Source organism: Pinus tabuliformis, chromosome 5_1, assembly GCF_031772625.1.
Source record: "Pinus tabuliformis cultivar Carrire ecotype Pingquan chromosome 5_1, CPIR1, whole genome shotgun sequence".
Taxonomy (NCBI): Eukaryota; Viridiplantae; Streptophyta; class Pinopsida; order Pinales; family Pinaceae; genus Pinus; species Pinus tabuliformis.
In genome coordinates, this window is record NC_142305.1 from 159,577,101 (window position 1) to 159,604,674 (window position 27,574).

The 27,574-nt window shown below is 38.1% G+C and overlaps 1 pseudogene; it reads left to right on the forward strand.

The window, feature by feature from the left end:
* Window positions 1-1,359: 1,359 nt before the first annotated feature.
* The window catches only part of LOC149163918 (calcium-transporting ATPase 10, plasma membrane-type pseudogene), a 30,736-nt pseudogene continuing 4,521 nt past the window's right edge, over window positions 1,360-27,574 (forward strand).

A 27,574-nucleotide genomic window follows, 5' to 3' on the forward strand; every position in this document is an offset into this window, starting at 1 on the left:
TCTTCATACTGAACCTTCCCCGTAATAGCCCACCCCGCCTTCCTCCCTCTATCGTATCGCCTTCCCAACCTGCAATCGCAACCCTCCCTATCCCTATGGAACGGATACGATCAATTTCTATAGTCATTCTATACGAGCATCAGTGGCGATCATCTGGGGATTCGATCCAGCCGCAGGTTCCTCTACTACGGCTACCTTTTTCGTACCAGATTGGCCAGGGACTTGTTAGGGTCCATGCAGCAGATCTTCATCTGTCTGTCCATGCGCGCTTCGCGCACCCCCCGGGAGGGGTCTGTGACCGATAACAGTATGCAGGCGGATCTCTGTGCCGTTAGGCGATCCAGCCTGCCGCCAACCGATCATATCGGGAAGGCGCAGTCAAGTCCTCCGAGGAAGAGACACTCAGCATCCGTCAACCAGAATTTGCCTACTTCTGAAGTTTCAGTTGAAGTTTCTGATTTTTGGGAGAAATCCATGCGCATTTGGGGTGGCCTTTGAAGCTTAGTCTGAGAACCTTGTCTTTTGTTCTAAAGTTCTGCAAGTGGTCGACTTTCCCTCCCTCTCGTGGATTGAATTGATCATCGTCCTCTCCTTCGTCGAGAGTTCGACAAGCTCACCCTCCCGCATCGCTAATTTCAAGTTCTGCATCCTAGTCTTCGGTGGGATTTTTGGCCTCTGGAATAGCGCCCCTGTGGACACTTCTGAAACCTGAGTTCAGTTCTTTGACTTCTTCAGGGTGATCTGTTGCAAGGGAATGAGGGCCTGAGGGTTCTTCATTGAGTCCTAGTGTTGAACCGTAGGCTCACTCACTGAGCCTTCGGCTCAGTGAGTGAAAAGTACAATAAGATTGAAGCCTTTCACTCTACGGTAAATAACATGAATATAAAATGAGTAAAAAAATATGAAAAACGAAGAAAAATCAAGCTATGTCTATAATAAAAAATGGTAGTATTTTAAGCTAACCCCCAAAAATGAAATAAATAAGTATAAAAATCACATTTTAAGTGAATATACATAATACTAACCATCAAATACTTCTAAAGAGAGTCAAACTAACATGAAGCGGAAACGCACCAAAATATACTAAGTAGGCACCCACTAATCCACAAATCATTTTCGATTATTCACCCTTATAAAGCGTAATAACTCCACTATATCTGAGTCAACTTCACCACATACTATTCATGAATCTGACCCACCTCTACAGTAGCTATAATGAGGAAGCAGTACATATGATGATTCACCCATTTGAGGATCATACGCTAATAGTTGATAAGGTGATGGAGGTTGGCCGAAGGTAGGCCGATGGTTCAAGGCTCAAGGGTCAAGGCTCAAGGATCAAGGGCTCAAGGGTCAAGGATGGGGCCCACCATCAAGGCTGGCCGATGGCTCAAGGTTGGCCGAAGGCTCAAGGTTGGCCGGACCTCTCCTCTCCCTAATGGTCGAGCACCTAAAGGTCCTTATCAGTCGAGCTCCCTAAAGGGTCCTCTCCTCTCCCTTATGGTCGAGTACCTAAAGGTCCTTATCAGTCGAGCACCTAAAGGTGATGGCGGCCAGTCGAGCCTGCTTACGCATCCTCTCCCTCTTGGGTTTACTTATTGGCCCCCCCAAATAAGTAAAAAAAGAGTCGAGTACCTAAAGGTGATGGCGGCCTAAACAGTCGAGCCTGCTTACGCATCCTCTCCCTATGGTCGAGCACCTAAAGGTGATGGCGGCCTTAACAGTCGAGCCTGCTTACGCATCCTCTCCCTATGGTCGAGCACCTAAAGGTGATGGCGGCCCTATGGTCGAGCCTGCTTACGCATCCTTAACAGTCGAGCCCCTAAAGGTCCTTGGGGTCGAGTACCTAAAGGTCCTTATCAGTCGAGCCCCGTTGCCGGTCCTTATCAGTCGAGCCCCATTGCCGGTCCTTATCAGTCGAGCGATGGCGGCCTTTTAGTCGAGCGTTCGTTACCTCACCCAGCCGGACCTCTCCTCTCCTCTCCTTAATAGTCGATCCCCCTAAAGGGTGCGTTAGCACACTTGACTGTCAAGGCCGCCATCGATGGAGTCACTCACTATTCATATGGTGAGGGTCCTCTCCTCTCCCTCTCCCTTATGGTCGAGTACCTAAAGGTCCTCTCCTCTCCTCTCCCTCTCCTTATCAGTCGAGCCCCTGACGGACCTTATGGTCGAGCACCCTAAAGGGTTTTAACTCTCACTCATCATATGGGTGAGGGAAGGAGTCACTCACTATTCATATGGTGAGGGTCCTTATCAGTCGAGCCCCCTAAAGGGTCCTCTCCCTATGGTCGAGTGCCTCCGGTCCTTATCAGTCGAGCCTGCTTACGCATCCTATGGTCGAGCCCCCTAAAGGGTCCTCTCCCTATGGTCGAGCCTGCTTACGCATCCTCTCCCTTATGGTCGAGTACCTAAAGGTCCTCTCCTTATCAGTCGAGCCTGCTTACGCATCCTTAACAGTCGAGCCTGCTTACGCATCCTTATCAGTCGAGCACCCTAAAGGGTCCTCTCCTCTCCCTAATGGTCGAGCCCCCTAAAGGGTCCTTAACAGTCGAGCCTGCTTACGCATCCTCTCCCTTGGGGTCGAGTACCTAAAGGTCCTTAACAGTCGAGCACCTAAAGGTCCTCTCCCTATGGTCGAGCCTGCTTACGCATCCTCTCCCTCTTGGGTTTACTTATTGGCCCCCCCAAATAAGTAAAAAAAAGAGTCGAGTACCTAAAGGTGATGGCGTCCCTATGGTCGAGCCTGCTTACGCATCCTTAACAGTCGAGCCCCTAAAGTCTCCTTAACAGTCGAGCCGATGGCGGCCTTAACAGTCGAGCGTTCGTACCTCACCCTATTCGATCGAGAGAGCGTGAATGCATATATTATATATGTCATTATGCCATGAATGATAGATCGATTTCTTCCCCTCAATTCAAAAGGCTGGTCCTACCCAGCTTATCGGGTTACCGGCTGGTCCTAAGACGGTCAAGGAGGACGAAAGCGAACGGGAAGGCTGGTCCTAAGGGGGGTGGGTCGAGAGAAGCGCAAACTGCTAATCATCGGTAGGGTGGGTCGAGAGGAGCACAGCCGGCCCATCGTTGGGTTGAAACGAAAGCTACACAGCCCAGTTCCCCATGAAATACCCCATGAAGCGGAGAAGCCAGCCCATGATTAAGAACAACTTCATGGAAATGTGAATTCGTATATAACATCAAGGCGTCACCCATAAATCCAATATCCATATCGCCAAGGGATTCGATGGGGGTAGGTGAGTTAGCTTTCGAGAATAGCGATAGGTGGTATGAGATGGGAGAAGCAGTAGAAGGTGATTGCCCGTGAAGTGGTTGCAATGCAGTAGAAACATGAGTTAGCGTGAAGTAGTATCAGTGGAAGGTTATCAGTGAAGTATTGGGTGAGTTAGCTTTGGAGAAGTATTGGTGAGCTCGCGAGAAAAGGTTCTTCCCCGTAGCGATAGAAGCAGTAGTTCCGAGAAGTAGCAGTAGAAGGATGGTTCAGTAGGCAGTAGCTTTGGATAGATGTCTTTGGAAGGATAGCTTAGCAGGTATGATTGCTTGGAGGTAAGGCAGTAGAATCAGTCGATCTCTTTAGGCCGGTTAGGTTGCTTGCTTGTAGGTTAGCGAGTCATGTTTCTTCCCGTGATTAGCTCTTGGTTCAGTGAGCTAATGTTCTTCCCTTAGCTATTGTTTCAGTGAGACTTTTACGGGCCCTAATCTCTATTTTATGAAGCCGCAACTACCATATGCTCATATATAACTACCACCATTTCACCATCAATTAGGCGGTTTATAGGATTCGCTCGAATCATCAATCATAATATCGTATACAAAGAGATATCTCATTCATGCATAATGACCAGCAGTCACTTACTCATTGTCTTGGTCGGCATTCATTATATACGTAATTACGTCATTCGAGATAGGAACCAGAATAGAATCACCCACCTCCTCTTTTCAATTTACTTATTGGGTGGGGGGCGCTGGTCGAGTCACTAACGTACCTCTCCTCTCCTTATCAGTCGAGCCCCCTAAAGGGTCCTTATCAGTCGAGTCACTAACGTACCTCTCCCGCTGGTCGAGTCACTAACGTACCTCTCCTCACCATATGAATAGTGAGCCCCCTAAAGGGTCCTCTCCTCTCCTCTCCCTCTTGGGTTTACTTATTGGGTGGGGGGCTTATGGTCGAGCACCTAAAGGTGATGGCGGCCTTAACAATCAAGCCACTTCTCCAGCAATAATCAACGCCTAGAATCAATATTTCTGGACAAATAAGCGTATAGCTGAATTGCAATTATTTAAATTTAACAGTTGGGAATATTTTTATACCTTCGGCCTTTATTATCACAACTGCGATACCATTATGATATTCCGTTGTTAATACAAACAGCAAAACCGCATTACATCAACACAAGACAACCAGCCTCCAATACGAATTACAACTATAACCGCGCTTATATGTAACAACGGCCAGCAATATCATCACCATAACATATATGTTAATTGATAAGGGACCACGCCAAGCAATCGGAACCAGCTCCAATGGGAACGCATGACACGTTAATTAGATAAGGGACAGCTCCACGCAGAATAGAGAAGGGAGTGCACGATACCTCGGCATGTATATTTAGACTGATCGCGCCATGGGAAAACACCAACCAAGGATTCATATACAGCAGTCGATTGCGCAATGGGAACAGCAACCACGGATTAATATACAGCTTCAACCTTCAAATTTAATGCCGGTTCTAACCTTCGTAAACGCCATCCAAATAAACATGATATCAACTCTTACAGACAGTTCCACAATCCCGCGCCGGTATAGGTTCAACCCATGACAGTAACAGAGGAAGACAGAACCGTATGCGTAAAGGCGAGTTAAGCCGGCCTATACATTAAGAGAAAATCGATTCACCATTATTACACAACCAAATCGCATGAGGAAACCAGTTCAACCATTAACGCACCATGATGGCGCATGACAGACAAAACTGAATCATTTCAACACACATAATTTTATTCCATAGTTTTTTAGTATATACATGACAGAAGACTGAATTGAATGCCTCAGAGCGCATAGGTTTCTCCTTTAAAAATAGGCTCAAGGCGCTCTTTCCTAAATTTTCTGCCTTTTGTTTTAGGATCAAAATAGGCATTTTATCCTTATCTTTTACAAAAGCCAGCTTTTCCCTTTTTCCCATAATGATTTAAAGCATGAAGCTTTATTCTCCCTCTTATCCTAATTTTAACTGAAAAACATAAAAATTCTATCATATTTCCCTCATATCCTTTTAGAAAAAGAATATTTACATAATCTGCTTTATTAAAATAACAAAATACTAAAATTATCACACCCCCCTTTTCATGGTCTTGATGCTCCCGCATCAAATGCGTTGGTGTATTATAACCATATCAGCTCTATCCAATCTATTTAACGGTGTTCCCAGTGTAATATAATGCACTAGCATGCCTCTAGCAAATAACATCGTCATAATTTAAAATTATTTAAAATAATAATTTTTATTGTCAATGCTGAAAAATTAAACGCTCTGTGCATTCAATGGCTTAAACACACTGGAGAACTTATTCAAATAAATGTACTAGTTACCAAAGATCTTTTTGGCTAAAAAATATTTGATATATGTATAAAATATATTTAATCATTTCTGTATTGAATGGTATAGGTTGTATATTGATAAAAAAATGTCTGAGAAGTTGTCAAATAACAAAAATATTGTTCGACACAATGATAACACATCCAAAAAAGTAGAGAATAAAAGTTCTTTGTAAATTCTTTACAAACTTAACATGTTTGAACTATATGTATTGATTAGTGTTTGTCATGCAAAGCCATAAATGAGGAAGGTTGATAAGATTATTTGTAATCTAAGTGCAGGAAAGTGTAAAAGTGTGATAGAAAAACTGTAGAAGGATGAATAGGGTGAATGAAAAAATACTATTCAATATGAGTTTTCTTTTTTGAATTTTCATTAATCATATACTTAAGAATATTAGAAAACATGCTTGGAGAAATCTATTAATTTATATGTGTTTAATGTTCTATTGGGAGAAACAACGAAGGAAAAGATCAATGTCGTTCTAAGAAAAGAAAAATTATAGAAAATGTAAATGACGATGAATTGGTCGTTAGCTCATTTGGAGTGGTGTTGGAGGTTAATGAAAGGGGGAAACACTTTTACAAAACTATGAGGGATATAGTGGAATGAACGTATAGACGTAATTTCCACTTACAATACAAAAAATAAATCCAATAATTGTAAGAACCAAATTATATCTAAACTATAGGAAGCATTTATGGAGCAACGACAAATGAGAGCTATCAGAATTGCAATAGAAAAAACATAAAAAAATAAAATATAATCATTCAAAATATAATATTTCTAATTAAAATGTGTTTATATATATATATATATATATACAAACCATTCATTATTAATATCGATTTTGTTATATTTGGTTTTCATATGTCAATATAAAAATAGTTTATTTCTTTTTTTGAGAATATTATGAAAATCTCAAAGGATCAACAGGATGATATGTGAAACATGCGGGTAGGAAAGTAAAAAAAAAGTGTATAAAGAGATGGTCAAAGAAATGGACATAATTGCATCATAGGAGGAGCCATATCAACAATAATGTGCTTCAAATGTATGTAATCATGATTGAATCTGTACATATAAAAAAATAATTTAGCATCAAATATTAATTTTTAAGCATTTTCTTGCAAAAAAGAAACAACATTGAAGTCATTAAGCACATAAAATAGGACAAGGAAGAAAAGGTCGATATCAAAGTTTGTGAGTAATTGTTAATATTTCTTTATAACAACTCAAGGTTTTGTTTTTCTATATTTTAAGTTGTTTTGCAACAACCATAGGCTTGAATGTCTTCAAATAGGAGCTAACATATAAAGAAGAGGCATTGGAAGAATTGACTGACATTAGGTTAAATATGGGTTGTGAGTATATGTGGGCATATCAAAAATTAATTGTCGAATTTGTAAGTATCTATGTTGTTTCAATTCTTTGAGTTTATAATTAATAAAACAAAAAAATACTTTATATTAAATCTATGATTTATAATGGGGCTTAAAACATGTAGAAAACAAAGTATGGAACTATGTCAATAGAAGTTGTTGCAATAAGGCATGTGACTTGGTTTTGAAACTATGTGTACACTTTATGAGTCACTTCTTGCTATGGTACATTGATATATATTTTTTATTTCAATTTTCATTATTCTCACCAATGTAGATACACTCATTACACTTTATTTTTATGTTTGCAAATGGAACAAGATCAAGAAGACGAAAAAAATTGATGCAATTAACAAAACATTCCTGCAAATAATCCAAGTCATGGAAGTAGCTCGAGCACTGACAACAATTCCAGCGAAGAATGATGATCTATTTGGATATCAATGCACCTTGTTGTATTTTTTGAAATAATTTTATTTGAAAATCATAAATTTTGTTTAATGTAATGGACATAGTGTCCAAATTTAAAGACAAGGGGTTACCCATAACAATACCATTTTGTATGACAAAGAGCCCCTTATTGATATATACTAAAATACATTTCAATTTATTTTATTATGTTCCGATGTTGTTGTGAAATGTTACAACACTGATTAAATATATGGATGATTAAAGATTATAATGAAGAGATGTGAAATCTGATAATATAAAAAAAAATCCAAACATTATATACATTTTCCAAGGAAAAAAAGCTTAACTTTTTATTAAGAGACTATAAAAAGTTTTGTACAAAATGTTCAAGAGCCTAGCTGTCAGCTCAAACGTATACTTACTGGTCAACCCTCAGGGAGCTGTACTGCTGTTAAACAACCAGAAAAAGGCTTCCTCACCGGAGGATGTAAAGACAAAAGTTCAATAAAATTACATGAAGATACCTGGGGCCTCCTTCGACAAAGGATAACCGACCCCAACCAAACCAGAAAGAAAGTCTGTAACCGATAGTATATATAACAAAAAATATACAGAGTCTGTAAACTGTATTCTAAGAGCCGGAAATTAAGACTAGAGAGAGATAATAAATACAAAAACCCAAAACTGTAGAAGAAACTCTGAATAATAAGCTTTCAAAAACGGAAAAGCACTGCTCTGATCAAAAATGCTGTGCATATGGAGGCTGATCTGTTCTATAAGACTGCCCCTCTCTGGTCTCTTCTATCGCCCAGCTGCCCGGATCCTGTTGAAGACCAACCTTAGATAGCTGGTCTGCTTCTTCATTCCTGTCCCTGTAGATATGACATATAGTAAACCTGTTAAAAAGTGACTTCAAATAAAAAATTTATTCAAGAATTGTCTTCAAAGTCTGATTTTGACAAGAAGCAGTTTCATTGACCCAGTTTATGACGTTGAGAGAATCCCCAAAAATCTGTATAGAATTGATATTTCGGTGATGAAGCCAACATAAAAGGTATCGTAAGGCCGATAGTTCGGCAAAGTTGTTTGTTCCATAACCCAACCCAACAGAAGCTTTTATAGAATGTTCCGGAGTTATGTGAATGCACAAGCCTGCGCCTGCCCTGTTGTTTTGGGATGCCCCATCAGAAAAGCCACAGGGAATGCCCTCCTGTATGGTGATATGTCTTTGTTTTTTATTGGTTTTTTTTTCTTCAGGTGGTGGCAAGGCAGAATATATAGCAGTGATATTAGTAGCAATTACAGAAGAGGGAGTATCCTTATCTTGGAATAAACTTTTGTTTCTAGCAAGCCATACACCCCAACAGAAAATAAGGGGTAAGTTCCTCAGATTCCCTTCCGGATAGGTCTGCCACCCCAAAAATTATATACATATGAAAGAATCAAATTTTAATTTATATAAATATTTTTATAAGATATATGTTGAATTTTCAATGAATAACGGATTTAAGGAATCAAAATAATTATAGTACCACAAGTCGATGTTTCCAAAAAGAAAAAATATCATAGAAAACATTGGTGTTTCCATAACAAAACCAAGCACTCGTGTGTCATGTTATATAAATGGATTTTTATGACATATTTTTTGCATGATTGGTGCCTTTTTAGAAAAAGACAACAGTGGGTTGTTTAATTCTTCAAGCACTGGTATTTGCAATTAATGCTCCGGTGCATTGAAATTCTTCAAGTATCAGTGCTTTCATAAAATTAACTTTCCAATGCTACAAAATATTACTTTCGGCCCCCATGCATGATTAAAATTAACAACATCAGTTCTTTTATATCCGTAGTGCACCGACGCATTTATACAAAGCATATGCATTGATGTTGTAAGTTTAAATAAAAGCATAGAGTTTGCAATATTTTTTTGCATGCCCTAATGTTGTTCCTGAAAAAAGGTCGAAGTGCATTTTTGATACGTATTCACCAGGGAAATATACATTTCAAGCACTGATTCTATTTGCATTCAATGCCTTTGTGCTTTTAGTTATTTACGGAGCCTCGGTGCTTTTAGATATGTAACACACTGGTGCTACTTTTACCATGAAGCGTACCATTGAAAAAACACCCGCTAAAACCTTCGACCACTTAGATTTTGTCAGTTATGTTGAAGTTCTATTATAATCTTCACTAAAACATTCCCTACCAAAAATGGATGTTTTAGTGGATGTTTTTTGGCATTTTTTGCCAATTTTATAACACTAAAAACCTCCATTATAACCTTCGCTAAAAGGTATTTTCCTTGTAGTGAGTCGTCAACCTTAATACTTTATGCTCATTCGGATGCTCAAGTTACCTGCATTATATCATTTCAGTTCTTGCTCTTCCTACATACCCCTTTGGTCTATTCATATGATCTTCTTATAGTTTCTTGTCTCCTTAGACGATGCAGTCCCTAAAGGCTACCCATTTTGTTTCTTGCTACTAGTTTTCCCCATGGTGGGGCAACAATATCTATTTGCATTCTCAGATATTCGATAGTCAGTTAAATTTAATTTTGTTAGTTATTAGCTCTATCATTTACTGTCTCCACTCTGGTATCAAAGGTGGCAAGTTGGAGAGAGTAAAAATGATATATCTAATCCAAATATTTTATATTTCAACACCAAAACCATCTTACAAAAAGAAAAAAACCCATAGAAAATCTTCTTTAATTCTCCCTTCTCTAGAGTTATTCTAATATAGAAAAATGAATATTGGGTGGAAAATTCCCACATTTCATCAAATGTAATGGAATACTGGGTTGAAAATTCACGTGTTTCATTGAATTTATGAAATGTGGTGCACTCATCAATATCACACGGGCCCTTAATTATGTTGGTTGAATTGGAAATACATTATATGCAATGAGTAATGTGCTTTAATATTTCTTTAAATGTAAATACTATTAGCATAGACATATAAATTAAATGGTTGGTAAATGTTGATAGACGTCAATTTAGGATAAACATCAAAACATTACTACATGATACATCTCATATTACTAAGATTAAAAGAATCATGAATATTAACTAGCATTAAAAAGATTGTAACACGATTTTTAGTCGTGGAGATTTACTCACACTTTACTATGCGGATTCTTAGTTTGTAAATAGGGTTTGTTATAATACCATGGCTTACTAATACCACATGCTTAAAAACCCACAACTCATGCTCATAAGAAACACATTCATATGGTGTCTTTTTCAATTTATCAATTTAATTAAAAGGGTGGAAAGGGAGTAACTACTTTTGAGATAAACCTCAATCTTTGATTTATGACTGCTACTAAAATATTCTAAAATATTTAGACTTTGTTACAATACCATGGCTTACTAATACCACAAGCCCAAAAAATCACAACTCGTGTTAATATAACATATGTTCATATGACATATTCAATTAATAAATTTAATTAAAAAGGCAAAAATGGAATAACTACTTTTGAGATAAATCTCAATATTTGATTTATGACTATTAATAATAATATTCTAAAATATTCTATTGAAATTAAATTCCTATCATCCACCTAATATATAATGCAGTTTATAAATTAAAATTAAACTAAATTAAAATTTGGAGAGTCTTATTCCAAAATTAACACACCTATGAACATAGTAATAAAAAGAAAATCAAAAATTTCATTTATATATTTATGTATTTTCCATTAATAGTAGGTATATATTCAAATTTCCTATCATAAAATAAATATCATTGTCAGGGCAGTAGTAACTCCGAATGAAATTGTTGTTTTTTCATTAAGATAGAATAAGGCTATATACAAAGAGAGGGAGACTATTGGGTTTCATATCCCAATGTACCTTCATCTTTCAACTTCTCTTATTTGTCTATTTATAATATTTACATAGGATTACTATTCCCAAATATTAGGTGTTCAACATTCCCCCCTTAATATAAAGGGATGTTGGAGAGTCCAAGATTCATTCTAAATATTGAAAACGTTTCCCTTCCAAGTGCTTTGGTGAAGATGTCTGCAATATTCTCATTTGTGGAACAATGTAATAGGTGGATTGTTTTGGACTCAACATGATGTCAAATCAAATGGTATTTTGTATTGATATGCTTGGTTCTATAATGGAACTTTGGGTTCTTGGCCAACTTTAATGCAAAAGTGTTGTCAATCAAAAGAGGAGTTAAATGGACTTGCTTTCCCTACAAATATTCAAGAATTTTACTGAGCCAAAAAATTTCCTTCTTTTCTTCAGCTGTAGCCACATATTCTACCTCAGTTGTGGAATCTTCTAGAACTGATTATTTGCATGACCTCTAGGAGGCAACTCCTTATCCAAGACTCATAAAATAACTTGAAATAGATATTCCAGTTTCTTTATCTCCATTGAAATCTGAATCAGAGTATCCAATCAAGTCGAAGTTATCTACCTGTGTACACTTGAGTCCAAAGTCTTGAGTTCCCTTCAAGCACTTTAGAACTCTTTTTGCAACAGACCAGTGACCCTCACAAGGATTTTGCATAAACCTGGAGAGGATTGCAACAACAAATGAAATATCTGGTCTGGTAATAGTCAGGTAGTTGAGACTTCCTATGAGTTGTTTATACTTCATTGCATCCTGAAATTCGTTTCCTTCAGAGGATGTGAGATTTAAGTTATTTTTCCATTGGAGTAGTTAAAGGATTGCACTTAGCCATGCCAAACCTGTTCAATAGATGTCCAATGTACTTCTTCCGATAGAGGAATATAAAATTTGGATGTGGGGTTACTTTAATACTAAGATTGTAATGCCCTCCTCCCACATATACCTAAGAAACTGGCCAACCGAGGTAAAGATGTGATGAGAATTTACCATGATATGATTCAACCTCCTAAGTGACCTTCAAGAAGTGGAATCAATGGAAACACACCATACTAGACCTTCTGCACCTACCAAAAGCCTCCCATAATGCATCCCAATCATTCCCCTAACTAGCCACTGGGTCCCACTGAACTATTAGACCTATAAACCCCTTACTATCCCTTGATATTGGAAAAAGTTCTTCTGAGGACCTCTGAACAGATGCACAACATGGGTGTGCCAACATCCATGGAATTTTCTTCCTTGTACTGTGCATGCGTTCATAGGAATTGAGCCAGGTTTTTAGGCCTAGAGCCTAGGTCATTTTCTAGAACTCAATGACACTTCCAAAATCCATAATTTACATAATAACAAGTCTTACAAATCAAACAATGACTCCAGGACTAATCCTGACCATTTCCAACGAGGATTGACATTTTGTCAAACACTTGGCATTAATGAAATCTACAGGAAATGAATAAAAGACAAAGTATAAATGACAGATAACTCATATGAGACTTGACAAGAAGGGTCACCATCCTCTTCCCTTAATTGTTTTGACATCAATTAGGTCTTGCATCCATTGTCCTTTCAATTACAAGTAAATACATGAAATAACCATGATGATACTAGTCATATAACCATGCCAATAACCAACATTAAACCATGAAAATAACAATGAGATATTAGCCATTAAAGCGACATATTAACAAGTACAAAAGCAAGAGAACTTAGCTTTTATTAAACATAGGAAAATCTGACTAGGTTCGGGACTTCCACGTAGCACCCGACCGCAGACATGGCTGATCTAAATCCTTCTTTCAACTAGTTACCCCCATGCCATATTCCAAGAATAAATGTGCGATCCCATGGATAAACCAATCCAAAAAAAACCAACGAAATCTAGAAGTTAAAGCACCTCCACCCTCACGAAACTGTGATCTCACCAAAACCAGCGCTGATATCACAAAACCAAACCAAGCTAGGAATTCGTCTAGACTCCATCACTATCCTTAAGGGATTTTTCGTCTTCTTGTCTCTCAAGCTTTACTCCAATCCACTTCGCATCACTAGGCCTTAAACCAAGACACCGGTCTCTCAGGATTTACGACAATCCATACTGGATCACTAGGTCCTAAATCAAGACTCCACACTCATGATTTATTGTGTATCCTTCCAAAACCAGTGAAGGGTTTCTTAGGCCGTTGGGATTTTTGTGAGACCATGTCTGCCTAGGATTCCAAAATCATCTAGAAATTCCAAATCTCAAAACCAAGAAAAAAATCCCATTACAACATGGCTATCTGCAAAAAGGCAAGGCTAGGCTGAAAACCACTGTCATAAGCCGCCATAAACCATTCCATCGACAACAGGAGAACCATACACCAACATGAAAATCCATGCATGTAAAAGCTAGCTAGGAAATCACACATGCAATATGTTACCTCCAAGTATTCCTACCGATGTTTCTGGATCTTTCTCTTCCTTGCTAGATCCTTTCTTTCCTTCTTTTCCTTTTGGCTTGATTTTCCTTCCTTTCTCCAAGGCTAGACTTCTCCAAGAAAACTCCAAGTGTCCGAGAGTGAGAGAGGGAGAATAATGAGAGAGCTCCAAAACTAAATTAAAAAAAGGTACCAACTAGTCCTCAGAATCCTTTTTATCAATTACTCCTCTATTTCCTTCATTTTCCATTATTTTCCTCCTCACATGAAACATGTGACCTTTAACCTTCATTCTGTCCTAATTTCCATTATTTTCATAAATAAAATGTGCCAAAAATACCTCTTTTCCTTTGCCAATTTTCCTTAGCCATAAACACATCAAGTGATTCCCACTAGGATATCTTTTCCCAAAATTCAACTTGGAATAAGTGTCCCTTAATTGTGGTCTTATTTTTCCTTTATTAACTTTTATTACATGAAATTTTAACCAGGGGCTATTATAGACCCCTCACCCTTGGGGAACACCATCCTCAGTTTTAAAAAAACACCAAGACCTCAGCAAAAATGTTGAAAAGAAAACATACTGCCCATGGTGCTTTATAACTTACCATATTGCACATTTACAATGAATGACCTGCTCAAAAGTAAAACATCATGAAAATGTGAAAATATAACAACCATACCGCTTATTGGAGCTTCATAACTTAGCTCATGGTGGTATCTACATCCATATACATATTTACATATACCGAAATATCAACAAAACATATACCAAACATCAAACCAAAATTGATTTTCCTCCACCGGAAAACAAAGAAGGATACATGGCCTGCATATGATTTGTCATCTCCCCAGTATCTTCTTTAGGCCCAAAGATTTTCCACTACACTTTAACTTGCTCTATGGCTCTGTTCCTGAGCATGAGTTGCTTTCGTTGAAATATGCACTGAGGCTCCGGTTGGAATTTGACTTCTTGCTCCACCTATAATACAGACCAATCAATAACATGATCAACATCCTTTATATACCTTTTAAGCAATGAAACATGGAAAACATCATAGAATTTCACTATTAGAGGCAGTACAAGTCGATAGGCCAATGTTCCAATCCTCTCAAGGATCTCAAAATTCCCACAATCCCATGGTTCCAATTTGGCACATGATCCAATTCTCAAATAGCTATTCTTAGGCTTAATCCGCAAATACACATGATCCCCAACTTGAAACTCCTTAAATGCCTTGTGATGGTCCACATAACTCTTCTATTTATCTGGTGTTGCCTTCAAATTCTTCGTTATAACTTGCATTTCATATTCTATGTCTGCCAACATATCTAGTCCAATAAGTACCCTGTTCACTAGATCACTTCAGTTGATGGGAGTATTACAACTATGCCCATACACTGCCTCGAAAGGACTCATCCTAAATGATTCTTGATAAACATTGTTGTATGTGAACTAAACAAATGGAAGATACTCCTCCCATCTTCTATGTTAGTGCATCATGTACATCCTCAACATATATTCCAAGATCATGTTGACCCTCTCTGTTTGTCCATCTTTCTGTGGATGATATGTTATACTGAAGGCCAACTTTGTACCCAAACCTGCAAATAGCTCCTTCCAAAACTTGGAAGTGAACTTCACATCCCGGTCTGTCATAATCTTCTTCACAACACCCTGTAATCTCACGATCTCCCTGATGAAAACCTATGCCACCTCACTAGTTGAATATGTATCCTTCACTGAAATGAAGTGAGCTACTTTGCTCAACCTATAGACCATGACCATAATAGAATCACGTTGTCTCATTGTCCTCAGAAGACCTGTAATGAAATCCATGGAAATGACCTCCCATTTCCACTTCAGAATCATAGTAGGTTGTAGTAGACCAAATAGATTCTTACATTATGCCTTTTCCTGCTGACAATTAAAACATCAAGCCATAAACTCTGCCACTTCCTTCTACAGATTCAGCCAATAGTAGAACTTCTTCACCACTGAAAACATCTTTTGATATCCTGTTCCACCTGAGTATGGCTTCATGTGAAACTCCATCAAGATAAGCTTCTTGAGCTCATTGCAATTCGACACATATATCCTGTCCCTAAATCTAACCAATCCATCTTCCATGAGATAATAGTCCATATCCTATACAGCTACACCTGTACATGTACTTGTACCACTACTTGCACTTGGACCCTTTACTCTATTACAACCTAGGCACAGTCTCCATATACATGTCATCTTCTTGTCCTACCTACAAGATCCTATCCTATAACTCTATCCCATAAGAGCTCATATTTCCTATATGATTCACCTGTACCTTCCTGTTAAGAGTAACTGCAATCCAACTCTCCTTTCCCTTAATGTATCAGTTATCAAAGTCAAATTCACTAAGGGTGGCCAACCATCTAGCTTTCCTGGAATTTATATTCATCTGGTAAAAAAAGTATCTCAACCCACTGAGATCGCTCATTAATACAAATCTCCTTCCAGGAAGATAATGTCTACACATATTTATGGCATGAATAATATCTTCCAACTCAAGATCATGAGTCAGGCAGTTCTTCTCGTGCTCCTTCAACTTCCAGACTCATAGCACACCACCTATACCTCTTGCATAAGGACTCCACCAAGTCCTCTTTTCATGCATCTATACACACTGCAAACTCTTTATCCAGATCTGCAATCTTAAGGACTGGAGCATTGGTCAACAACTGCTTCAACTGCTCGAAACCAGCTACACATTATTTTGTCCATTCAAAATTCTTACCTTTCCTATGCAAGGATGTCATAGGAAATGAAATGTGTGAGAATTTCCTGATGAACCTCCTATAGTAACCTTCTAATCCCATGAATGATCTCACCTCATCCACATTCTTAGGAGTTTCCCACTCCATGATGGCTCTTATCCTTTCTCAATCTACTGTTATGCCTTCCTTGGAAACACCATGTCCCAAGTAATGCACCTCTGTCTGAAAGAAGCTATACATGCTAAGCTTGGCATATAATTGATGCTCTCTTAACAATATCAACACTACTGCTAAATTCTCTAGATGCTCTTCTTCATTCTTGGAGTATATCAAGATGTCATAAAAAAACACAATAATTATCCAAATAAGGACAAAACACACTATTCATCAAACACATAAATCGCGTTCAAGCATTAGTCAAACTGAATAGAACTACAACAAACTCATAATTCCCATATCTAGTCCTGAATATATTCTTGTAGATATCATCTTCTTTTATGCGTACATGATGGTATCCTGATCTCAAACCGATCTTAGAGAACATTGCTACTCCCTTCAACTTATCAAACAAATAATTAATATTTAGCAATGGGTACATGTTCTTGATCCTTGCCTTGTCCAGATGCCTGTAATCAATGAAAAATTTGAGAGTACCATCTTTCTTCTTTACGAACAACACTAGTGAACCCCAAGGTGATACACTTAGCCTATTGTATTCCTTGTAAAGAATCTACTTTAGTTACAATTCCAACTCTACTAGCCTTGGATTAATCATCCTATAAGGTGCCTTTGATGCTGGTGTTTCCCCTTGTTACAAAACATTTTGTCATTGTCCCTATACCCTCGCTCCTTGATCCCGGAGGACCTCTACAGTGAACCGTACATGCTGTCCCTTGATGAAGAAACCCCCATTGTGTCCCTCTTCATGAGAAAATCAATTCCCTTTTGCACCATTTCCCTTGAAACTTGTGTTTTGCCCAGTTTACAAGAATAGAGATAATGGCCCTTGTCTTCCCCGCGCTAATGTGCGGATATTAACATTGTCCCTAGTGCTGATTGGAATTATTAGGTGTGGAGCCTTATTATCTTCTGCATTTAAAGGTATTGTTGCATTGGACCCCAGTTCGAAAAATATTCGCTACAGGGGGGGGTCCAGGGGGGGGGGGGTGGGGCTGCGAATTTTTGGGAACCCCCCTGGCGGGGGGATCGGGGCAGCGCCCCTGAACCTAAGAATAGATGTAAAATGACCTTGTAAAATGTTGTAATTTCATAGTCAATCTGGGTCGTTCATTAGGCAGAGAGCTAATGTAAAAGTATTGTTTTTTTTAGGGATTTTTTCCCTAGAAGGCAACCTGTCACTATATATGAGGGAATTGTATTGCATCTATGTAGATCTATATTCTGAGTGAGGAAGAGAGGAGGTTGAGAGCGAAGAGGGACTTACATCGGATATGTTGTAGGTTGTATATCTGCAGTTTGCCGGATAATATAAATCGAAGGACTGGTTGTTTCTTCGTGGACGTAGACCAAACTGGGTGAACCACGTATATCTATGTCTCTCTTGTTTTATGTGTTTTTTGTGTTTATATTTCTACAATATTTTATGTGTTCCATTGCTCTGTAATATACAATTTTCTAACAATTGGTATCAGAGCCGAAGGTCTATTTGGATGAAAACATGCAGGAGAGAATGGTTCCTGGTTCGAGTGGGAGCAATGGCGGAAGATGTTAGGTTTAGGGTCGAAAAATTCAACGGCCAAAACTACCAACTGTGGAAGATGTAGATGGAAGATTATCTGTATTAAAGAGATCTGTACCAACCATTGAGTGGAAAGACAAATAATCTGACGAGTATGACACACACAAAATGGGATATTCTCGACAGAAAGGCACTTGGAATAATACGGCTATGCCTAGCGGCGTTGGTAGCGTTTAATAATTCAAAGGAAACGACAACAGAGGGTTTAATGCCGACATTGGCCAAACTATATGAAAAACCATCGGCCTCAAATAAGGTATTTATTATGAAGCATTTATTTAATATGAATATGTTAGAAGGTGGCTCTGTTGTTGATCATTTAAATCAATTTAATACAATTACGAGTTAGTTAAGTTTTGTACGGGTAACTTTTGATGATGAAGTTATGGCTTTGTTATTTCTGTGCTCATTGCCAGAAAGTTGGAATGGTTTACTTATGGCCATTAGTAACTCTGTCTCTGGATCTAGTACTTTAAAGTTTAATGATGTTGTAAGTGCAATCCTTAGTGAGGAAATGCGATGGAAAAGCTCCGGTGAGACATTAGGTAATGCTTTGACTGTAGAGATTAGGGGAAGAAAAATGGAAAGAGGAAAGATCCCAAGATATCACAGTAAGTCAAGAAAAGTCAGATCGAAGTCCAGATCGGGGATAGTGTGCTAGAAATGTAGGAAGAAAGGACACCTGAAGCAAGACTGCTAGTCTCGGAAGGGAAAGGAAGGAGATGCATAGCAAGAAAACAATCATGAAGCGAATGTGACAGGTGATGTGTTGCAAGATGCTTTGATTCTTTCTTTAGAAAATATTATTGATGCCTAGGTGGTAGATTCATGGGCCTCATTCAATGCCACACCTGATCGGAAACATTCTCATGATAAAGGAGATTTTGAACATGTTCGATTCGGTGATGATAAACCCTGTAAAATCGTTGGAATGGGTACAATTTTCATAAAAAAGAAAAATGGAAATCAATGGCTATTAAACGAGGTAAGGCATGTCCTAGATCTAAAGAAAAATATGATTTCAACAAGGCAATTAGGAGGTGAAGGCTATGTGACTACTTTTATAGATAAAACTTGGAAGGTCACAAAAGGATCCCTAGTAATAGCAAAAGGAGAAAAGGTTGATACATTGTATTTATGCAATGTTATTTCTAATTATGTTAATGCTTTAACCTCTACAGGATAAGATATAGCATTGTGGCATCATAGGCTCAGGCACATGAGTGAGAAGGGGATGCAGATTCTTCACTCAAGATTTTTTTTGCAAAGTTTGAAGCATGTTGATTTAAAATTTTGTGAGAATTGTGTTCATGGAAAACATAAGAGAGTCAAATTCCTTAGAGTTGGGAAAGAAAAGAATAGTGAAATATTATAGCTTGTGCATACAGATGTATGGGGACCTACTTAATTGTCATCTCTTGGTGGATCTCATTATTATGTTATTTTTATTGATGATGCAACTATAAAAACCTAGATTTATTGTATTCGAAATAAATATGATGTACTTGATACTTTCAAAAAATGGAAAGCTTTGGTTGAAAATGAGATAGGAAAAAGGTTGAAGTGTCTTAGGTCAGACAATGGAGGTGAATATTGCAACAAAGAGTTTGATAGGTGCTGTTTTGAGAATGGAATTCACAGAGAGAAGATAGTTCTAGGAACACCACAAGGAAATGTGTGTCAGAAAGGATGAACAGGACAATCATGGAGCATGCAAGGTGCATGAGATTGCATGCAGGATTGCCTTTACAATTTTGGGAAAATGTTGTAGATACTGTTGTTTATCTAATAAATAGAGGGCCTTCAGGTTCCTTCTATGGTGGTATTCCAGACGAGGCATGGATAGGTAAAAAGGTAAACTACTCTTTTTTAAAGACTTTTGGTTGTGAAGCCTTCGTCCACATTAATAAAGAGAATAGAACAAAGCTTGAGGCAAAATCAAAGAAATGTACCTTTATTGGATATGGTGTTAATGATTTTGGTTATCGCTTTTACGATTATGAAAAACACAAAATCATTAGGAGTAGAGATGTCATGTTCAATGAAAAGGTTTTGTATAAGGATCAGCTACAGGAAAAGAAACAAGAAAAGGAAAATAGAGAATACATAGTGCTTGATGAGATCACAGAAAAAGTGATGGTGCCTGAAAATCATAATGATCAACATTCAGAACAACAACCACAACAACGAAAAGCGCCTCAAACACCTGAAGGTGGTGTTAGAAGATCTACCAGAATAAGTAAACCCCCTAAATGATACTCTCTTTCATTATATTATGTATTGTTGACTGATTCTGGTGAACCAAAATGTTATGAAGAAGCAGTACAGGTAGAAACTAGGAAGAAGTGGGAGCAAGCAATGAAAGAAGAGATGGCCTCCTTAGCACATAACCAGACTTGGGACTTAGTCAGGGTGCTTGCAGGTAAAACAACATTGCAGAATAAATGGGTTTACAAGTTGAAGGAAGAAGAAGCAGGTAGAAAAATGTATAAAGCTAGACTTGTGGTGAAAGGGTTTGCACAGAAAAAGGGCATAGATTTTGATGAGATATTTTCTCCTGTTGTTAAAATGACTTCAATCAGAACTCTTTTAAGTCTAGTAGCAGTTGAGGATTTGCATCTTGAGCAGTTAGATGTAAAGACAACCTTTCTCCATGGGGATTTGGAGAAAGAGATATATATGCAACAACCACAAGGATTTGAGGTAAAAGGGAAAGAGAAACTAGTGTGCAGGTTGAAGAAGAGCTTGTATGGCTTAAAATAGGCTCCAAGGTAGTGGTGTCTAAAATTTGACATGTTTATGTCTGAACAAGGTTATACTAGATGTCACTCTGATCATTGTGTTTATCTCAGAAGGCAAAATGATGGCAGCTATATTATATTGTTATTGTATGTAGAGGACATGCTTGTTGCAAGTTGTAACATGTAGGAAATAAATGTGCTCAAAAGAAAATTGGAAAAATCATTTGCAATGAAGGATTTGGGTGCTGCAAAATATATCCTTGGTATGAGAATAACTAGAGACAGGAAGAATCACAAATTAGCATTGTCTCAAAGTGAGTACATAGAAAAGGTGTTGAAAAGGTTTAATATGCAGAATGAAAAACCAGTTAGTATACTTTTGGCTATCCATTTCAAATTAAGTAAGGAGGAGTGTCCCAAGACTCAGGAAGAAATGGCTCATATGTCTAAAGTTCCATATGCATCAGTAGTTGGAAGCTTAATGTATGCAATGGTCTGCACAAGGCCTGATATTGCACATGCAGTGGGAGTTGTAAGCAAGTACATGAACAATCCAGGAGAAGAACATTGGATGGCAGTGAAGTGGATTCTCAGGTATTTGAGAGGTACCACATATCAAGCATTATGCGTTGGTGGTTCAAACATTGCTCTACAGGGATATGTTGATGCAGATATGGCAGGTGATATAGATAATAGTAGGAGCACAATAGGGTATGCTTTTACTGTAGGTGGAACAACTGTTAGTTGGGTCTCAAAACTGCAAAGTGTTGTTGCACTCTCAAAAATAGAAGTAGAGTACGTTGCTGCTACAGAGGCTAGTAAAGAAATGATTTGGTTACAAAGGTTTCTATATGAATTGGGTAAGAAGCAGGAGTTTGGCAGGTTATACAGTGACAACCAGAGTGCCATACATCTTGCAAAATACTCTGCATTTCATTCAAGACTAAACATATACAACTTAAGTTGCATTTCATACGGTCAGCGTTGGAAGATGGACAACTAAAGCTGGAAAGGATACACACCAGGCAGAATCCTACAGATATGTTAACGAAAGTTGTAACCAAGGAGAAACTAAGAATCTACTCAGTTTCAATTGGTATTCAAATATGATGAAGAAGATGAGAAACAAACAAGTACAAAGTGGAGCCATTGTCCAACAAATGAAGCAGTGGTGCAGTTGTTATAATCAGTCTCCAAGTGGGAGATTGTTGGGTGTGGATCCTGATTGTCTTTTGTATTCAAAGGTATCGCTGCATTGGATCCTAGTTTGAAATGGGGCAGAAACACCGCCCGTAAAATATTCGTTGCAGGGGGGTTTGGCGGGGGGGCAGCTGCGACCTTTTGGAAACCCCCCCCTCCCCTAGTGGAGGGATCAGAGGCACCGCCCCTGAAGCTAAGAATAGATGTAAAATGGCCTTGTAAAATGTTGTAATTTCGTAGTCAATCCAAGCCATTCATTAGGCGGAGATCTAACGGTAGAAGTTATGTTTAATTTAGGGTCTTTTGCCCTAGAAGTCAACCCCTCGCTATATATGAGGGAATTGTATTGCGTCTATGTAGATCTATATTCTGAGTGAGGAAGAGAGAGGAGATTGAGAGTGAAGAGGGACTTACAGCAAATATGTTGTAGGTTGTATCTCTTTAGTTTCCTGGATAATAAAATTGAAGGACTGGCTATTTCTCCATCGACGTAGCCCAAACTGTACGAACCACGTATATATGTGTCTCTCTTGTTTTATGTGTTTTTTGTGTTTATATTTCTACAATATTTTATGTGGTCTATTGCTTTGTAATATATAATTTTCTAACAGGAGCGACTGAGTTGTGTTCAAGTCGCATCAGTCTTGTTATGGAAAGTCTTTTAAGTTAAGAGCCAAAGCTTCCACATCTAGAAGCTTCGTTACAGAAGTTTGGTTAATGGTTTGGCCGAATGGGTTTGAGGATGTCAATTTGGGCTCCTTTCCCCTATAATGATAGAAGTACCTCAAGAGACCAGACCTTCTCCCATGAGAAGAGGATCGATCTCCCATCCATTCATCCTATGTAAACCTCCATTTTCCCAGGCACAAACTAGTGTTAGTTTTGAAGTGTTAATGTTGGTGTGCTAGTTCTATTTTGGTTTGGAGTAAACATCAAGCTATTCCAAGTTATAGCTATCTAGTTGTGTGAGGGAGAAGTGTGATTTGGTTTGTAGTGAAGCCTAAAGGGAAGAACCTTAAAACTATTGTTGATTGAGGCTATCTTGTAATGCTAGCAGAAATGTGTGGGAACCTGGTCTTGTTAGAGGAGAACAACAACATCAAGGCAATGGTTGTAATCTCTTCTTGATATCAATATATATGCAACTATCGATTGATTTTCTACATGATTTTTCATCTTACATATTCATGGCTTAATGTTTCCTGACTTGCTAAGTAGGTTGAATTGAAATTTGTTTATTATCATGGTTGTTGTTTGTTGTTGTTTACTTGTTTCAAGTGCTTGAAGAAGGAAGTGAGAAATAACTGGAGCAAGCAAGCAAGGACATCATCAAACGGGATAAGAATACTAAGAGGTAGGCCCTCTTAATTGGTTCTAACCTAAGGAAATATTCCATAGAATGTATCTGTTGTGGCTAGACCCATCATTGGGCTAGAGGAATTTGTTTGTGTCCGCAGTTATAATTTTACTTAACCACAAATTGGCGACTCCACTGGGGATCCAATCCTTTTGTTTGTCTTGGCATTCATGATTTCGTGTGAACTTTTATAGTTCCACTTTTTCCCTTTGGTTCTATATATTTTCTCTTGCTTACTCACCTAAGTTTGAAATTCATAGTAGCAAATCTGGTCCCTGCTTGATTTTTTTTTAATTTTTTTCTTGGCTTCCTCGATCAGCGCGCTTAATTCATTGACAGTTGCACCGATCAGCGCAATATGCTGAGAAGCAGTCACGTCAACTAGCCTCTGGCTCTTGTTGTCAGTTAGGCAGTTGCGCCGATGCTTGTAAGTGAATATTAGGGTTTGCCCCAAATCTTGGCCAGTGTGTTTTGCTCTCATGATTTCGACCTTGTAAGCTTTTTAGACTGTCTTCTCCCAGACTAGAGAGATTCATTTATCTTACTTAGTGTGCCTGCTTGGTTTAGCCCACCCTATGATGTGTTAAGTCTGGCCCTGTGTGAATTTCTTTTTTATTTTTCTTTTAATCCCTCGATAAATGTTATTTTTGGCCAAACAGTCGCGTCGATCAGGGCTATCAGTGCTAGCTTTATCTTGAAAGTTATGCTGGTTGTGCTAATCGGCAAAACTTTTGGCCCAAAAGTCACTCCGGTCTTGACCCTTAGACTCTCTTGTTCCTCCAAAAAGTGACTATGATGCTTTGTTTGCTTCATATTTAAAAGAATGAGTGAAAGGGTCTAGTTTGTTCTCTTATTTTGAGTGTCTCTTTTATCTTTCCAAGCATAGATTACATTGTTTGGTTTCTCGATTGAATAATTTATGTTTTTGGTTGGTTTGATTCAGGGAAGAGGTTGCTTTTGGTTTCATTTATCATGCTTTGGATTTTATTGATGCTTGTTTTTTCAGAATTGTGAAAATTTTCATTAGAGTTCTTTATGTGAAAGATTTATTATGCATTTTATGAAAAGAAGAACACCATTCTAGTTTACTTTAGTGAAAATATTGCATTAGTAGCGTTATTTAGAAGCTAGAATTGCATCATCATAGGCATGGAAATGAAATGAAACTTTTTTTGTTGTTAAGGGAAGATTAAGTGCATTTAGGACATATATTAGTGAAAGATTTCATTCTTTGATTTTTCATTGATTGTGTGATCTCTATCCCTCAATTAGTGTTTTCTTTCATCAAAGAAAGATCTCATTTCTCGTATAGCTGCATGTAGGATTTTTTTCAGATAACAAGGGTAGGGCCTCGAAATTGAAACCTAGTTCAAGATCAACCATTAAAATTTATTGAATTAACGTAAAGAAGCATTGAAACTTAACGCTCACATTTAGTGGTCTATGCTAGAGACGTGTTCCGACATCTTTAAACCTAGTAGCCATCATTCACTTCAGCATTAGACAACGCTAGTATGGATTTGTACTCCTCGTACCATCGTGTATATGAAGGGAGACCCCACTAGGTCTGAAATACTTTATTTATAGGAAGTCGAGTTTGTGACCTTGTAAACGTGATACACTGAACACAACATTCAGGGAGATTGCCTGCCCATACTTCTCGATTCGCCGAGAGGTATTCTGCAGTTCACGATTACTTGGTAATCCTTTCTGCCTAGAGCACCTTGAGTAGTCATTTTGATCTTTTTAACTCCCTAAACATAAAATTTCATCTGAGCACTTGTCCTTTCGAGCTAGTTTCAAATTAAAAGTGATAGATTCACCTTATGTCCTTTTCTTGACTCTTAAAATATAAAAGGGAAAAGTTTTGTTTTAGTGTATTAAAATTAACTGCCCACGAAATATTCTTGGTTAAATTTATCTTCATTAGTGATTATTTAGGGTCGATTCTGATGGCAACATTCCTAGAGTCTACCAGTCAAGGATTCCCCTCGGATGGGAATCCTGGTCCTTTTCCTTCTTTTGGAAATGTTGGTGCTCCTTATATGGTGTTGGGATCCCCCTAGGGCAATTTTGGGGCTAAAACCCATATTTTGGTCAAATTTTGTAATCTAACTGTAAAGACTCCGCATTTTGTGGTCGTGGAGTGCATAGGTGTTAAAGAGTCATAGGGTTTTCCGCCCTTATTTTGGAAATGTAATGTCGGCTGTAAAAGATCTACCGATGGTCCATGGACCATGGGATTGTATAAAAAGAGCTTAGCTCTAAGTAGTTAGAGGAGAGACATGAATATATGATGTATGAGAGATAGCTCTGAAGTAGAAGTCTAAGTTTGGGTTGTAGCGTAGGTAGAGGCTCTGCAGCTGAGTGCGCAGAGGCCTAGAAGTCCGCAGTTGAGTACGTAGGGCGGGTCGAGTCTGTAATCATCCAGAATTATCAATAAAAAGAAGTATTCTACAATTTCTGTGTCTTTAATTCCTATTTATGCATCTTTTTATGTTGGGTATGAATTTCACTTATAATGATTATTTGACGCGCGAATGTATGTAAATGTGTTGGTTAAGTGAATGCAAGTAAGAAAATCTATTTATGTGAAGCTAACTACGATTGGTTAATGAGATAAGTAAGACACTTAGCCTAGTTTGGAGATATCACAGTTCACTTCCCTAGTGGCATGAAAGTCCCTTAGACGCAGGATAGGGCTGCACGAAATCCTATTGTACCATTTCGCAAAGGCACTAAAGGGTGGAACAAAGGGCTAAGCAACCTGCTGAAGGCAGGTATAGCTGGAATAAACCGACATCACAACCATATCAAGGGTGCAAAAACTTGGTTCCAACATTCCCCCCATACTGCTTCGGGTGAGACTTCAGTCCACGCTCTGTGGCTTTATGTCGAAAGGGCCAGTAGTGCAGGTATTTGTTTGGTTAACTAACACTGAACATGGGTCAGGCCCCCTAAAGCCAACAAATAGTTTTGTTGCTGGGACAGAAATCTGCATAAGAGATGTGTGATGTCATATCATTATAATGTAAATAAGAAATAAATTGAAGGTTGGTTGGACAAAAGGATTCACGAGTTCGCAGCACAAGAAAACAGAAACCCGCGACTGTTAAAAGAATAGTGCTTGGACTGATACCATACAGAGATCCATGAAATATTTTTCACCTCCTTTCCCACTGAGCTATACAAGTGGATCGTGAAGTTAGCAAATAGCCAAAGAAGTTGGAAACTTGATGGTCCTGTTAGCACCTAAATTTGCCTTAGGCTGAAGGAAGGCAAAATTCAAGGTAACCACAAACCACACTAAGTCTGGTAGCTAGCCCTACTAGAACAGGAGAGGGCTCTCTCTAGGTCACACTTAGGAAAATACACAATAGGGTTTGAGATGACTCAAAAATGAATACTGATTTTAGACTAGGTAAATAAATATGATGGAGGTATTTTGATGAATGACTGAGTTTTCTGGGATGTGTGGGGCCAAGGAACAACATGAGCAGAGAATTTAACTCAAAGATGCAAATTATTTGGTGAGGAAAGATAGGTGGAAAGTCTAGCAATTAGATTTGAAATAATATGAAGAGTGTGAAAAGGGCATAAATACATGAATCCTTTTCAACAGAAGAAGACATAGAACGTGAAAACTATCCCAAGGTAGAGCAGTACACTGAATTCTACCTTTTCTTACTTAGAAAGCTTTCACTGGAAACGAATATGAATGAAAATATGAAACATAATGAAATACATATGAAGCATAAAGAAAATACATTTGCTAAACTCACCTCACAGGAATCTCATGAACCGGAGCTGTAACCTTTCATTAATTCTCTGTCAAAATTTACAGTGAGTGACTGGGTTTCTCTCCCACAGTTTCCCAGAAATTCCAACCCTTTAAAAAATGACTCTCAATACAGTAAATAAGATTTTCCATGAGAAATTAGATCAACCCAGGAAATGAAGAGCCAACCATCAGCAGTTACATTTAATTTTTTATGAGGACCAATTATAAAAAAACAAATATGAGCGTAGATTTTTTGGGTGGTTGTTCGCCTTCATTTGGCC